At 48.0% G+C, this 15838-nt stretch overlaps 1 long non-coding RNA gene across 1 annotated transcript in view; it reads right to left on the reverse strand.

Moving 5' to 3' along the window:
• Window positions 1-9402: 9402 nt before the first annotated feature.
• LOC138365437 (uncharacterized) overlaps window positions 9403-15838 on the reverse strand; it is a 108531-nt gene continuing 102095 nt past the window's right edge. The window contains exon 2 of the long non-coding RNA XR_011228816.1: window positions 9403-10050. This is a non-coding gene — a long non-coding RNA (uncharacterized lncRNA). The remainder of the gene's footprint in view (window positions 10051-15838) is intronic.

Below are 15838 nucleotides of genomic sequence, written 5' to 3' on the forward strand. Positions count from 1 at the left end.
GAGACAGAGACACAGAGACAGACACACAGAGACACAGAGACACAGAGACACAGAGACACAGAGACACAGAGACACAGAGACACAGAGACACAGAGACACAGAGACAGAGAGACAGAGAGACAGAGAGACAGAGAGACAGAGAGACAGAGAGACAGAGAGACAGAGAGACAGAGACAGAGATACAGAGACAGAGATACAGAGACACACACACAGACAGAGACACACAGACAGAGACACAGAGACAGAGACACAGAGACAGAGACACAGAGACAGAGACACAGAGACAGAGACACAGAGACAGACACACAGAGACACAGAGACACAGAGACACAGAGACACAGAGACACAGAGACACAGAGACACAGAGAGACAGAGACACAGAGACACAGAGACACAGAGACACAGAGACACACAGACACAGAGACAGAGACACACAGACAGACACACAGAGACAGAGACACAGAGACACAGAGACACAGAGACACAGAGACAGAGACACAGAGACACAGACACAGAGACACACAGACACAGAGACAGAGACACACAGACAGAGACAGAGACACAGAGACACAGAGACACAGAGACAGAGACACAGAGACACACAGACACAGACAGAGACACACAGACACAGACAGAGACACAGAGACACAGAGACACAGAGACACAGAGACACAGAGACACAGACACACAGACAGACACAGAGACACAGAGACACAGACACAGAGACACAGAGACACAGACACAGAGACACAGACACACAGACACACAGAGACACAGACACACAGAGACACAGACACACAGACACACAGACAGAGACACAGAGACACAGAGACACAGAGACACAGAGACAGAGACAGAGACACAGAGACAGAGACACAGAGACAGAGACACAGAGACAGAGACACAGAGACAGAGACACAGAGACAGAGACACAGAGACAGAGACACAGAGACAGAGACACAGAGACAGAGACACAGAGACAGAGACACAGAGACAGAGACACAGAGACAGAGACACAGAGACAGAGACACAGAGACAGAGACACAGAGACAGAGACACAGAGACAGAGACACAGAGACAGAGACACAGAGACAGAGACACAGAGACAGAGACACAGAGACAGAGACACAGAGACAGAGACACAGAGACAGAGACACAGAGACAGAGACACAGAGACAGAGACACAGAGACAGAGACACAGAGACAGAGACACAGAGACAGAGACACAGAGACAGAGACACAGAGACAGAGACACAGAGACAGAGACACAGAGACAGAGACACAGAGACAGACACACAGAGACAGACACACAGAGACAGACACACAGAGACAGACACACAGAGACAGACACACAGAGACAGACACACAGAGACAGAGACACAGAGACAGAGACACAGAGACAGACACACAGAGACAGAGACACAGAGACAGACACACAGACAGACACAGAGACAGACACACAGACAGAGACACAGAGACAGACACACAGACAGAGACACAGAGACACAGAGACAGAGACACAGAGACAGAGACACAGAGACAGAGACACAGAGACAGAGAGACAGAGACAGAGAGACAGAGACAGAGAGACAGAGACAGACACACAGACAGAGACAGACACACAGACAGAGACACACAGACAGAGACACACAGACAGAGACACACAGACAGAGACACACAGACAGAGACACACAGACAGAGACACACAGACAGAGACAGAGAGACACAGAGACACAGAGACACAGAGACACAGAGACACAGAGACACAGAGACACAGAGACACAGAGACACAGAGACACAGAGACACAGAGACACAGAGACACAGAGACACAGAGACACAGAGACACAGAGACACAGAGACACAGAGACACAGAGACACAGAGACACAGAGACAGATACAGAGACAGACACACAGAGACACAGAGACACAGAGACACAGAGACACAGAGACAGAGACAGAGACAGAGAGACACAGTGACACAGTCAGAGACACAGAGACAGAGACACGGAGACACAGAGACACAGAGACACAGAGACACAGAGACACAGAGACACAGAGACACAGAGACACAGAGACACAGAGACACAGAGACACAGAGACACAGAGACACAGAGACACAGAGACACAGAGACACAGAGACACAGAGACACAGACACACAGACACACAGAGACACAGAGACAGAGACAGAGACAGACAGACACAGAGACACAGAGACACAGAGACACAGAGACACAGAGACACAGAGACACAGAGACACAGACAGAGACACAGACAGACACACAGACAGAGACACAGAGACAGAGACACAGAGACAGAGACACAGAGACACAGAGACAGAGACACAGAGACACAGAGACAGAGACACAGAGACACACAGACACAGAGACTGAGACAGAGACACAGAGACAGAGACACAGAGACACAGACACAGAGACACAGAGACAGAGACACAGAGACAGAGACACAGAGACACAGAGACAGAGACACAGAGACAGAGACACAGAGACACAGAGACAGAGACACACAGAGACAGAGACAGAGACACAGAGACACAGAGACAGAGACACAGAGACACAGAGACAGAGACACAGAGACACAGAGACAGAGACACACAGAGACAGAGACAGAGACACAGAGACACAGAGACAGAGACACAGAGACAGAGACACAGAGACAGAGACACAGAGACAGAGACACAGAGACACAGACAGAGACACAGAGACACAGAGACAGACACAGACACAGAGACACAGAGACACAGAGACACAGAGACACAGAGACACAGAGACACAGAGACACAGAGACACAGAGACACAGAGACAGAGACAGAGACACAGAGACACAGAGACAGAGACAGAGACAGAGACACAGAGACACAGAGACAGAGACACAGAGACAGAGACAGAGACACAGAGACAGACACACACACAGAGACACAGAGACACAGAGACACAGAGACACAGAGACACAGAGACACAGAGACACAGAGACACAGAGACACAGAGACACACAGACAGAGACACAGAGACAGAGACACAGAGACACAGAGACAGAGACACAGAGACACAGTGACAGAGACAGAGACAGAGAGACAGAGACAGAGACAGAGACAGAGACACAGAGACACAGAGACAGAGACAGAGACAGAGACACAGAGACAGAGACAGAGACAGAGACACAGAGACAGACACACAGACAGACACACAGACAGAGACACAGAGACACAGAGACAGAGACACAGAGACAGAGACAGAGACACAGAGACAGACACACACACAGAGACACAGAGACACAGAGACACAGAGACACAGAGACACAGAGACACACAGACAGAGACACAGAGACAGAGACACAGAGACACAGAGACAGAGACACAGAGACACAGTGACAGAGACAGAGACAGAGACAGAGACAGAGACACAGAGACACAGAGACAGAGACAGAGACACAGAGACAGCGAGACAGAGACACAGAGACAGCGAGACAGAGACACAGAGACAGAGACACAGAGACACAGAGACAGAGACACAGAGACACAGTGACAGAGACAGAGACAGAGAGACAGAGACAGAGACAGAGACAGAGACACAGAGACACAGAGACAGAGACAGAGACAGAGACAGAGACACAGAGACAGACACACAGACAGACACACAGACAGAGACACAGAGACACAGAGACAGAGACACAGAGACAGAGACAGAGACACAGAGACAGACACACACACAGAGACACAGAGACACAGAGACACAGAGACACAGAGACACAGAGACACAGAGACACACAGACAGAGACACAGAGACAGAGACACAGAGACACAGTGACAGAGACAGAGACAGAGAGACAGAGACAGAGACAGAGACAGAGACACAGAGACACAGAGACAGAGACACAGAGACAGAGACACAGAGACAGAGACACACAGACAGAGACACACAGACAGAGACACACAGACAGAGACAGAGACACAGACACAGAGACACAGAGACAGAGACACAGAGACAGAGACACAGAGACAGAGACACAGAGACACAGAGACACAGAGACACAGAGACACAGAGACACAGAGACACAGAGACAGAGAGACAGAGAGACAGAGACAGAGACAGAGAGACAGAGACAGAGACACAGAGACAGAGACACAGAGACACAGAGACAGAGAGACAGAGACACAGAGACACAGAGACACAGAGACACAGAGACACAGAGACAGAGACAGACACAAAGACAGAGACAGAGAGACAGACACAGAGACAGAGACACAGAGACAGAGACACAGAGACAGAGAGACAGAGACAGAGACAGAGACACAGAGACAGAGACAGAGACAGAGACAGACACACAGAGACACAGAGACAGAGAGACACAGAGACACAGAGACACAGAGACACAGACAGAGACACAGACAGAGAGACAGAGACAGAGAGACAGAGACACAGACAGAGACACAGAGACAGAGACACAGAGACACAGAGACAGACACACAGAGACAGACACACAGACAGAGACACAGAGACAGACACACACACAGAGACACAGACACAGACACAGAGACACAGAGACACAGAGACAGAGACAGACACACAGACAGAGACACAGACAGAGACACAGACAGAGACACAGACAGAGACACAGACAGAGACACAGACAGAGACACAGAGACAGACACACAGACAGAGACACAGACAGAGACACAGAGACAGAGACACAGAGACAGAGACACAGAGACAGAGACACAGAGACAGAGACAGAGACAGAGACACAGAGACAGAGACACACAGACAGAGACACACAGACAGAGACACACAGACAGAGACACACAGACAGAGACACACAGACAGAGACACACAGACAGAGACACACAGACAGAGACACACAGACAGAGACACACAGACAGAGACAGAGACACAGAGACACAGAGACAGAGACAGAGACACAGAGACAGAGACACAGAGACAGAGACACAGAGACAGACACAGAGACACAGAGACAGAGACACAGAGACAGAGACTCAGAGACAGAGACAGACACACAGACAGAGACACACAGACACAGAGACACACAGACACAGAGACACACAGACACAGACACACAGACACAGAGACACACAGACACAGAGACACAGAGACACACAGACACAGAGACACACAGACACAGAGACACACAGACACAGAGACACACAGACACAGAGACACACAGACACAGAGACACAGAGACACAGAGACACACAGACACAGAGACACACAGACACAGACACAGAGACAGACACACAGACACACAGAGACACAGAGACACAGAGACACAGAGACACAGAGACACAGAGACACAGAGACACAGAGACACAGAGACACAGAGACACAGAGACACAGAGACACAGAGACACAGAGACACAGAGACACAGACAGAAGGGATTGTTATAGGTAAGGGTGAGATGGGAACAGAAATCCAAAGGACGAGATTCAAGAAGAAAGTTACGAAGAAGAAAGGATTGAGGAAGATGAGAACCAGAGCTAACTGATGGAAAGTGGGAACCCAATTCGGTCGCGACCTGCAACGGGTCTGCCAAAAGAGTACTACAGAGGTGAAGGACCGGTGAGACATCGGGCACGAACTTACCCGCTGCCTTGCGAATACTCTTCCAGATCAGCGGTAGAGGAGTTTTGGACGTGATGGAGGAGACATAAGACATCCAACATGCACGTTTAGCCATACGGATGGTCCTATGGGCCACCGCACTTGCCTACGGAAACAAAAGAAAAGATTCGGTCGTCTGCCGGCGACTGTATCTCTTCCAGGCTGCACGCTTACAGTGGACAGCCCGAACACAGTCCACATTCCACCAGGGAGCGCACTTCCGCATTCCCCGATAGGAAAAGCGAGGAATAGAATGAAGGGCAGGGTCGAAGAAGGTGTCATAAAAAAAGGAAAGCGCGAGGGAGAGGCAGAATGGAGAGGTCGGAGATAGTAGCACGGACGGTAAAGAGGGCGGCCAGTCAGCCTTGGCAAACCTCCATCTAGAGAAGGAGAGGGAAGGGTGAAAAGAGAAAAAGGTAATAAGGATGGCGAAATAATAACTGCCACGAAGGTCATCAAGAACCCGCCACTTGAAATCTAAGTAAAGGAAAGACGAGCAAAGAGAAAGATCAAGACAGGAAAAGGTGGGAGTCCGAGAGTCTAAATGAGTGGGCTCACCAGAATTCAGAAAAGACAGGGAAGAAGAGAGGATGAACGGTTTGAGAAGGCAACCTCGGGTGTTTGTCAGAACATCACCCCAAAAAGTATATCGACAATTGAAATTACCCAGCAGGAACACAGGCTCCGGCAAGGCGTCCAGGAGGTGTTTAATTTCAGGAAGAGAGAGCGGGACATTTCGGGGAAGATAAATGTAACAAACCGTGTACCATTTACACACAGATACGGGTAGCTGAACAATGGAGAGGTGATGAAAAAAGTAAGGGGACGAAAGGAACATCAGAGTGAATCAAGAAAGCAGAAGAGTTATGGGCCCCAGCAACAGCTGGAGGAGGGAAGAGAAAGGAATAGCCACGGAAGCGACCAGGACGAGCACCAAGCATCGGCTCCTGGAGATAGACACAAAGTGGTAAAAACCGTGAAATCAGAAGCTGAAGTTCAAGGAAACTTGCAAAATATCCACTAATGTTCCATTGAAGAAAAAGACATCAACAAAAGGAGAAAGGATAGCAACAAAGAAGAAGAAACAAAGGTGAAAGAGGAACACAGCACGTTAAAGAAGGTCAGGGGCAGTAAAGTTAGGGTTAGGGGGCATGAGTAAACTGAGCAAAGATGGAGGGAAGGGAGCGGTAGAGCAGACCAGAGATGTACGAGCAAAGCCCGGAGGAAGAGGAGACAACCGAGAGGAGCAGTCAAGGACAGCAGGAGGAGGAGCAGAAAGAGGGGGCGCACCTCAGCAAGGGCAGCAACCGAGAGGGAAGTGGAGGCCAAAGAAAACTTCATAGCAGGAACAGGGGACGTGACCACCAAACCTGGAGGGGATGGAGCGAGTGTGTCAGGGACACTGCGGGGGGGGGGGGGGGGGGAAGGAAAAAAGTGAAGCCTTGTTACCCGCCGGGGAGGAGGAAGGAGAAGAGCCAGGCTTTTACTTCCGACTCAAAGAGACAGGCGTTCCAGCAACAATGTACTGGACAACAGATTCTAGCATCTCAACAGGATAACCAGAACGATAGCAAACACGATGGCCGTTGGGAGAGCGATAGTCATCAGCCTGCACTGACTGGCGGCGTGGTGACCGTAGGCACGGAGGAGAAGGAAGGGAAGGAGGTTCGGGGGGAAGACGACGAAGAAGACACAGGAGACATGACAGACTAGGCAGAAAGAAGGGGAACCCCAGACAGAGAACCATGAAGGGGACCCTGTGGGACAGAACTCAAAGGAACAGAGAAGGCGGCGGTGGGCGTTTCCAGGTCTAAGGCCTGGAAACGGTTGTGAGACTGTAGAGGGGGAGAAGGACGAGGAGAGGGAGAGTGCAACACGCGAGCATAAGAGATGTTAGTGTAAGGCGGGAGATGGCGAACTTGGCACCTCAGTTCAGGAAATGACAAACGTTCCCGGTGCTTCAAGTTGAGGACGGCTACCTCAAGCTTGTAATGTATATTCGCGCGGGAGAAGGTAGGGTGGGCCTCTCCGCAATTGAGGCATCAAGCCTGGGGAAAAGTACACTCCAACTTAGAGTGACCTTCGTCCCCACACAAGGGACAGAGAGAGAGCCAATACCAGGGCATCGGAGGGCCCCATGCCCAAACGTCCAGCACTCATTACAGAGCCGAGGAGAGGGAATGTACTGCTGTACGGAGCACCTTACACCAGCAGGAATGACAGAGGGAGGAAGGGTCCTACAATCATAGGTAATCTTTACAACCCGAAGGGGCTGACGGCGACGACCACGAGGGGTACGAGTTAACGTGTTCACCTGGAGGACAGAATGGTCCTGGGCTTCGAGAATATGCTGAATATCTTCGGGTGGGAGGAGAACAGTGCCAACCCTGGCATTCAACCGAGCGTTCTTGGAGACCCGAACAGGGGTCTTGCCAAGGCAGGATAAGGCGGCCAAGCAGGTGGCTGCATCCTGAGGAGCAGCAGCAATGACGCATGTACCGAGACGGGTGGGGGTGAAAGTAACAGAAGCATCTACAGATTCACCTAGGTGCCTATGGAGGGAGAAATCGTCAGGAAGTGAGGAATCCAGAGGGAGGATATCAAAGTATTTTGCAATTGAAGCAGGACCAAATAAGGCTTGATACACATCAGTACGGTATGGGATCGTGCGAGTTCGGCCGTGGCGTTAAATGGCACAGTAGTCACAACAAGAGACTGAGCTCTGCCAGCGGACGAGATGGTCCCCACTGGGAGCTTGTGGCTCGACCCAACCACAGAGGAGGGAGGGGAGCCGAGGGGAGTAGTCAGGAGGGTCAAAGGCGGAGCAAAGTCGGGGCCCAATATAAAGGGGCGCTACAGATCCCGATCTTCCAACACTGTCCGAATTGGGGGCTAGGTCGCCCACCCCACGAGCCCGAGAAGGTATAAGTGGAACAGAATTAGACATACAACGAGAGCGACTTTCATACACGAATGTGCCCCCACATCCACCATTAGAGGCAGGACACCTAACAAGAAGCTATCGCTGATCATGGCGGGGCTCCCCCACTCCAAGGGTGCGTTGTGAGTATACATCCCACAAATGCCACCTTATGAACCGTCAGTCCGCCGAGATCAGGTTCAGTGACGAAAATGACAATTGACAATAAAAGGGTCCCCTCGCTCTCAACGTCGGGTACTACAGTTCTACGGGTGCAAGAGCCTCCTCAAACACCCGGGCATTAAAATAGAAGACGTTCAAAAGAATATTCAAAACAAGCAAAAGGTCGGCAGGAAATGACAATGAGAAAGGAGAAGAGGGGAAAAACGAAACATAAGAAAAGGGAAAAGTTGTCCAGCATAATTAGAGGACAGCAGCAGGAGTACAAGGCTACAAAAGGATAGAGGACCATCCCAAGAAGCATCACACTCTGGCAGCCGCCCACCAAGCCCCCTCACGGCAACAACGAGTTGGACAGGGAGGGAACCCCAGGTGTAGAGGCTAACGATCCTCGCCCATCGAATTTAAAACTGCCATAATTCAATTTTCGTGGTTTATTCCAACTCTCTAACATTTCCTAATAAAACTATGAGGCTTCTAAGCTATGTACAGAGTGGACGTATGTGGCTTATAGGCAGGGGAGGAATGTATCTACTGGTAAATACAACAGTAATCTGAAAGGCTTCATAATATATCATGTTTATTAAGAGCATTAACTGGTTTGGGGCATATAGAGCTAAACATCACTCTCCCACGTAGACACTGATGGGTAAGAATACTAATAACTCAAATATACTGAAAAGAGCACACATTTATTCATAATTCTTCCCGAGTAGCAATATATTTAAACATGGATCTGCAAATCTAAAAAAACGTACCACTCAAATTCAACAGCTGACAAAATCGTCCACATATTTACATTAGAAAAACTTCTAGTACGTCTCACTACAATCTCTTGCATTGTCATTCTATTCCCCCGCCCCCCCAGATACATACAGCCTAGTTTTGATTTAATGATATACCAGTACCTACTGGTTTTTTTTTTTTTTGAGTGGCAGAGGAAGGAGTGAGGGCACGAAAGAAATGTGAAGCCAAGTCATTGATGTCACAAAGAACTACCCGCCTTTCATGTTCATGTTTGCCTAGTCTTCACTTCACGTTAACTTTTCAACCTTAATGTTCTTTATAAATACGTAATAAAACTATTACGCAAGATTTTCTTGTTAAATCAAGTCTTTTTAGTAAACAACAGCTGTAAGTACGGGGGACATGACCAATAGTCGCTCGTGCTGCGTCAGGAGCTGCTTCACCAGCACTGGCAATGACGAAGGGACGGTGTAGATGACCAGTCGTCTCGCATACTGCATCAGGAGCTGCTTCACCAGCACTGGCAATGACGAAGGGACGGTGGACATGACCCAGATTCCCTCACATCTGAAACAACAATTAACCTTTTTAAAGTATGTTTTTATCAAACTGCAAGTACATAAACATTTTATATATACCTGTTGCACCACATGCCCCCGAGCTCTTGTGACAGACAACTACCCGTAACAATTTAACCATTAGAAAGTTGGCATGTAGCTGATAAGTGTACCAGGCAAGTCAGAAGCATGTGATATATTCCCACTTAACATGCACCATCCTCACATCTCCAAAGATCATTACGTGGGTCCGGTGATAACTGCCTCTGAGTGAGGATGTGGTTGTTTTTTCTTATTATAAAACGACATATAAATACAATTCAAAGACAAGGTACTGAAGCACCATAACAGTGTCTAACACCTCAGGATGTATCACCACCAGAACACCACAATAATAAGAAAATACACCAAACCAATACAAAAACACACACCAGTACAGAAATATAAAACACCAGTGCAGTACACAGACACTCACCAGGATACAACTCCATGCACACAAAAGATGTGACACAAATACAAGTAAAGATAGAAGAAAAACTAAAATACACCACTTCAACAATATAATACTCAGTGATAATAAAACATTGCTTTATGGATAATGTATAATGCACAACCACACAAGGACAATATACCAAATGGAACATCATAACAACACGGGATACCTATAATTACCTGGACAATTCACACTATAGTACCCTGCAACAAAGCGAAGACAGGTAAAGCAAAACTAAACACATACATGAGGAACAAGTACCGAGCATAACACTGAAAAACAGCACAAGGTAAAAACAACCCAAGGAATAATATAATATAAAAACAGGAAAACATTAACAGAAAAAAAATGCATATAATACAAAGGCCCGAAAGGTATCCCAGTAACGAAGTGTACCAGATTACGGTAGCGTCAGAAACCCTTTCAAATAATAATGAAATACACAAGAAAAAAAAATATCCAAGAGGACACCCCCCCCCCACACACACATACACACCCACCCACCCACCAGCTCGCGGCAGCAGGTCCACAAATATCTGATCAACCTTTATGGAAACTACTTTTCGATGATCAGGGATGTCTGACAACGGGGAATTCCCATCATTACCAGATGCAATTTTTCCCTTTTCCAATACCAGACGTAAATCATGCCCTGCACCACCCCCCCCCCCCCCAGCACCAAGGTCAACCTCTGTGCACTGGCACTATGGGGGCCCCACTGGCAGGCACTGGCAAAGGAGCCATCTCACCCCACTCTCGCTCCTCGACAACTACCGCCTCATCAATCCCCACCCTTTATCTCCATTGGATCCTTATATACCACCCATGCACCGTGACCTGTCAGTGCCCTTCCTGTGTTTCTGCTGAATGACCAGCTCAGTTCGACGCGAAAGGTCCTGTAAGCGAGTCGAGAGGGACGTACACCTTAATTTGGAGAAGCAGCTGGAGAAGCCTCCGAGATGAGAGGGAAAGTCCCCAAGTCAACACTTCTGTAGAATTCCACTGGGTTCGGAGAAGCAGAAAAGTCACCCTCCCTGAAGATATTGACATGTTACTTAGTGACACCTTCACTAAGCAAGCTGCCACCAGGTAACCCTGCAGACCACAGCGATAACAGATACAGGGCTCTCCCGAATACATACTTCATACCATAAACCCCATCAGAGAAAACGAAGATTGTATATCCTGCATCTGGGACTTTGTCAGCGTCCAGGTGCCAGCAAGCATTCCCTTACATTAGCCCGCTGAAACTTTATTCCACCTCTCGTTTAACACCTTCACGAACTACCCAAACATCCTGGTCAACAGCCCATCTGTTATTTCAAACAGTGCACGATTCACTGGCACATATATAAAAGGTCACACTCAAGTTTACCACTCTTACTGTGCCAGCACACCCTGACATACGGAAAGAGCAACCCTCACACCACTCGAGGAACTTCTGGAACGTATCTAGCTGAATATATTTCACCAACATACATCGGTCTTTAACTAGCTGCACTCCTCCTAGATCAGTCAACTTCACACGAACCACCTCCACCAGCACAATACCAAGCGTCGTATGGTCATGTGATGTTGAAAATTTTAGTCCAGTCAAAGATGTCTGTTTCAGATACGTCTTAACGACCCCATCGTAAAGGAAATCTGTACAGCAGGGTACCACATGGGCCAGAGAACTGACACCCAACCACCGACTCCATGCCTTGGTAGGCAACTGGGGACCAACACCTGAGCGACCAGCCAGCCATAACTGTGGATGTGAATAATCGCTCTCCTGATTTGGCGATTGACTGCATGGATTGGTTGTCCCCGCTTTCTCTTTCCTCGCCGCTGTCCCCTTCAGGGGTCGGGGTCCGGGCATTCCATCACTAGTGCTGGAATGCCTCTTCTCCACGGAGGTGGTCTGAGTTTCCTGGCCTGGAGTTCACTAATGAAGTGAATTATGTTGTGTGGGATCGACATTTAGAGGATGTGCTGCACAAATGTTCACAAAACCTGCTTGGAGTATAATGGGTAATGTCTGGCTGGGTAACGCTTAAAATTAAATTGAGCGACGTTTTTATATTGTTTGTGACCAAGTATGAGGACCAGACGTTCCCTCTACCTCATGAGCAGGACGAGGTGAAGATCTATTATGTTAACAAAAGTTCTCTTGTTGGTACATGATGCGGCTTTCGAGATGGCTAAAGAGGTAATTCTATCGATGTTGTCAAGTTGTTGGTGCACAGGAAAGAATGTTTACTTCTGGACTAGCCAGGGTTTTATTAAATGGTACTCAAACCATCCGTGTGTAGTTGGTGAGAAATATTTCCTCTTTCAAGTTGTTGACAGGTTACAGCCTACACTATTTATGCTGGGCAACCATGTACATGCTATAAGTTGAAATTCCAGAATAAACATGCCGCTGCTTGCCGTGTGGGGCCTGTGGACGGGGGGAATATTTATGGAGAAAATTTCTTCCCTTCCTCCCCGGAGAAGTACCAGTGATGGCTCCAGCGTCAGTGATGCAGCAGGTAGTGATGGCATTCCTGGCTGGGTCCATGTGCATGCGCGTGCTCCTGGTGTAGCAACCCCATTGCTTCTAGGTGGTGTGGAGTGTGAAAGCTGTGGTTCCTCCGACAACCAGCAAATGAGGGTGTGGTCGACGACGTGATGTATGGGGGTGAATTCCATGCGAGGTGATGCGTCCTAGAGGTAGTGCAGTGGAGCCTTGTGACGCCAGTGAGAGTGATCTGATTGTGCAGTGGGTACTGGCGGTTATTCCAATCCCACCTACTCCAGTGGGTCGCATCCCTGTTTATAGTTCGTAGCACGAGTGGGGTCGCCGTCGGTTAGTGCTCGTGACAATCTTCGAACTCGAGTCAAAGGCCAGTCGAGTTTGTGTAAAGGCAATCTGATACGGATGCAGAGAGTGGGGTGTGGTGTAAACATCGTGGACACTGTTCTTGACCTGCAGGTAATAGCTGGATGTGGTGTAGAGGTTGCGCTTACCTCGGACGTGAGCTGCTAGTGGTTCTGTAGGTCGTGACGCTCCTCATGTCAGTGGTGGAAGATTGGAACCTCATGGGGCCCCCTTGCCCAGGGGGTGAGATATGTGTACCCACCTTGGGAAGTTGTTAGCGAGGTGGGTGATAGTAAAAGACTGTTTAGTCTCAATCCTTTTGAGTTAAAAGGTTTCGTATTTTCTCTTTTGCCATTCTCAATGTGAATGGGCTGTGTTGTCAGACGAAGCAGTTATGATATCATGGCAACGAAAGCAGTCATAAGACTAATGTGGTGTTTGTGCCCCCCCCCCCTGCACAAAGTGCAGAGGGTGGCGGAGTTCACCTTTAGTGGACTTATTAGGTATTGTTTAATCACACAGTATTGTTTAATCCCAAAGGCTGTTGAAAGCCTCTGGGATTAAGCAATCGAAGAAATCGAATTGAAAATCACATCAGGTATTGTTTAATCACAAAGGGTATTGATAGGTGGCACCTGGACTCACTGAAAAATTGGCTCCGGTTCGTGTTTTACACAAAGAGCCGGATGGTGTGGGTCACATTCGTGCTCGGGTGAGTCTTGCGGATCTTTGATTCGTTCCCAAATTAAGTTCTGTGCGCCTCCAGGGTTTACCAAGTGTATAGAAGGGAAGAGTTTTTCTCCAGTTATGTTATGGTCTTACTGAGGCATGATAATAGTGTTAAGGTCTCAGAGATACAGTAAAGTTTTATTGTGTGCATGCTGTGTTGGACTGTAGCAGTCAAGGAAGAACCTCCCTCTCGTGCTCTTGTCAAGAAATTGAATTGTTCTGGGTTCAGGGATGCCAGTTCCCGGTTGGATAAACTGCGTTCATTGGTTGCATGGTGGTACTGGCTCCTGTGTCTCAATGTCGTAGCTTCTCTAACAATTGCACGATTGTAGCTTAAGTGGTGGTTTGGAGTCAAGTTCAGTCGGGGGAGTGGCGGTTGTAACTGAACTGTAGCTTGTTGAAATGTGAGGATGTGGCTCGATGACTTCGGGTATATGGGTAATTTTCTTTATGATTAAATGATGAGATTACTGTAAGGAGGAATCGAGAATGTTTTCCATATCTGAAGACGAGGCGGGTGGCCAAGATGTTTGGCCTCAAAGTACCGCAGGATGCATTGATTCATCTGCATTCGCTTATAAATAGTAGATTGGACACACACTGCGAGATCTCCGTGTAAAGCTGAATTAAATGGGTCGAGTGATAATGTTGAAGGGGTGCAAGTGCAGGCACGTTATAATAGGGTGTATGGCGGTTTCTACAGATCCTGCGTAATGGTGCGGAGGGGGTAGAAGGCGAGGTAAGGGTCCATGTTTGTCTGGTTTTCTCCTACTCAATGGTAGGTACGGATGGGATGCTCTACTATGCCCATGTGGGGTTTGAGGCATTGTATAGGATATAGGAAGGTTGATGGGCATGTTGGTTTGCAGAATTGAGCTGCTGATGGTTTGGCACGGGTTGTGCAGGTGGTTGTGGGCGAGGTGCTCCCCTGATGGGAAGGCTCAGATGCCTCTGAGCCAGGAGGTTATGCTCCGGGAGGCCCTTGTAGAGTTATGGATGCTGGTCGTCTGCCAGCTGGTGTGCCTGTGGAGATTCCTCTTCATTGGTTTTATTGACCGAAATGTTCATCTTGTGTGACTGTGTTCATACAATAAGTCTTACGGATGCCTGTGTGTGTGTTTCGTTGTTTTCCGTCTCCTCTGTGTCCATTATTATGCTTTTATGCGATCGTATTGTTTCATATTTATGTATTCACTGTTTTCATGGTTGATCTGTAGAACACTTGCCTGTGTGTAGTGACTCGAGATATTCCTTGCTAGTGTGTGGAGGTTGTTCTGTGGCCTCCATTGTGCGTCACATGTTGCCCTATTATGTGTGTGTTGCATTGTTTGTTGAATTTTTCATAATACTTTTCTCTCATGCTGATGGAATTTGTTTACTTTGTACACATTTTTGTATACATGTATTGTGTTGTATGTTTAACTGGGAACTATTGTAACTGAGGTGCTTGGGGGGGGGGGGGGAGCTTCCAGGGCCTGTGAGGTTCACTGTTGTTCTTGGTTGTTTGAGTTTATAGTGTTTTCTTGGGTTTGAGAGGATTGTTGTGCCATCTTGTGCATTGCTTCTGTTAATCTCGACATAAATTGTATGTATATACTGCATACGTTGTATTTTAAAGTAAAGCAAATTGTATGAAGGCGATATGCAAACTAACCGTGAAATTGTAGATCAGTGTGTCATAAATGCTGCACGTTAAAGTTACATTTTTCATTGAAATATTTATATGTAAAATAG

The sequence above is a fragment of the Procambarus clarkii genome, chromosome 16 (assembly GCF_040958095.1).
Source record: "Procambarus clarkii isolate CNS0578487 chromosome 16, FALCON_Pclarkii_2.0, whole genome shotgun sequence".
Taxonomy (NCBI): Eukaryota; Metazoa; Arthropoda; class Malacostraca; order Decapoda; family Cambaridae; genus Procambarus; species Procambarus clarkii.